Below are 1,929 nucleotides of genomic sequence, written 5' to 3'. Positions count from 1 at the left end.
ACACCTGTACCACAGTTGCTTGAGTGAGACACTACAGGAAAACAACTATAACCAGGCATATCTCAAACAGCACGGAGTTTCAAAAGGAGCTCTCAATGCTATCAGACAATTACAATTACAAATACAATTACACCTCCCTGATCATTTCAAATTCCCAGTACCTGAGACAATTATTTCACACCTTGCTCTCCCTCCTCAGCCTCGCACCCCTTCCCCTTTCTACCTGCCTCAGCTAATGACTTTGCTTCATAATTCATTCAGTAAATAAAACAAACCAGATGGTCTTCTCCTCACGCTCAATTTATAAACCTGTCTTTAGTTCATATTCTAAGTGCTCCATCCTTTTAAAAACAGGGAACATCACTGCTTCTATTCAGGCCTAATCACTCCACTTTTCTCTGAACCCATTCCTTCTCCCTTTTCAAGGGTTTTGCTCCTGTCTGAGTGTCCTCTCCCTGCTGTGCCTTCAGCTTCCCTCTACTGAATTATTTCCAGGAATATACAAACTCACTCAGTACCTCCATTTCCCACAAATGTCCTTCTCATTATCACCAATTTGGTTTTTAACAGCAAAATTTCTAGAAAATATCTCTACTCACTACCTTGACTCTATTAGCTTTAGCTTCCATCCCTACCATTTCATGAAGTTCCTCAAGCCACTCCCCTCCTCAAAATACTGTTTTATCTTTGCTTTCATGATACCATCATCTTCCTATCATTCTTGAAGACCTCTTTTACCTGACCTCTAACCTCTTGCTACTCAGAGTATGATCTACAGGACCAGTGGCACGAGAGCACCTGGAAGCTTGTCAGATTTGCAGACTCAGACCCCAGACCACCTGGATCAGAATCTCCAGTGAACAGATAACTCCCAGGACATTAAAGTTACAGAATCATTGCTCTAAATGTTCGTGCCCCAGAGTCCTGTGCTGTACTCTTCTTCTAGGTCAGTGGTTGGCAAACTGCAGCCCCTTGAGTGTGGCTCTTCCACAAAATACCACGTGCGGGCACGCACCTACAGTGCGATTGAAACTTTGTGGCCACACTCAAGGGGCCAAAGAGCCGCATGTGGCTCACGAGCCGCAGTTTGCCGACCACTGTTCTAGGTGATCCCACCCAGGTCACTGGCTTTAAATTTTTCTCCAAATCTCTCTCTCTCTAGCACTGATTTCCCTCCTAAATTCCAGATTCATAACTCAATAGCTTATATCTCCATTTAAGTGTGTTAAATATTTGAAACTTAATATGTTGAAAACAGAAGCCCTTGCCCACGCCACTACAAAGCCCTGCCAAAATAAGACAGCTAAGTTTACTGAGCCCTCTAAGTATTGCAGGTTCTATACTAAGTGCTTACCATTTATCAGCTCCTTTAGTTCTCACCCCACCACCAGGAGACAGATACCATTATAGTTCTCATTTTAGAGAAGAGTAATTGAAACAAAGAAAGTTCCCCACAATCATACATCTCTTAAGTACCACAGCCAGGATTTGAAATTAAATCATCTGATCCAGGAACATGCTCCTGTTATTCTTTTTTTTTCCCTGTTACTCTTAATTCCATCTGCCCTTAGCTCAAAGAACTCTAAAAGTCATCATTTAGTTCTTTATCATCCACTTCCAATCCTGTACGTTACATCTCCAAACATGATCTTGAGTAGAAGTACTTCTCTCCATCTCCACAGCTATCAGCCTTGACCTAGCCATCATTTTGCTCATGTGTTCATGAACCTCCTAACTGGTCTCCCTCCTTCCACTCTGCCTGGTCTTCCCTCACAGCAGTGAGTTTTCTTCTTTTTCTGTAATCTTCAGCCAAGGATATGTTTTTATTGATTTTCAGGGAGAGGGAGGGAGAGGAAGGAAGGGGGAGAGAGAGAGAGAGAGAGAGAGAGAGAGAGAGAGAGAGAGAGAGAGAGATGGAGGCGAGACAGA

Source organism: Myotis davidii, unplaced genomic scaffold (genome assembly GCF_000327345.1).
Source record: "Myotis davidii unplaced genomic scaffold, ASM32734v1 scaffold447, whole genome shotgun sequence".
Lineage (NCBI taxonomy): Eukaryota > Metazoa > Chordata > Mammalia > Chiroptera > Vespertilionidae > Myotis > Myotis davidii.
Note: the sequence above shows the minus strand (reverse complement) of the source record.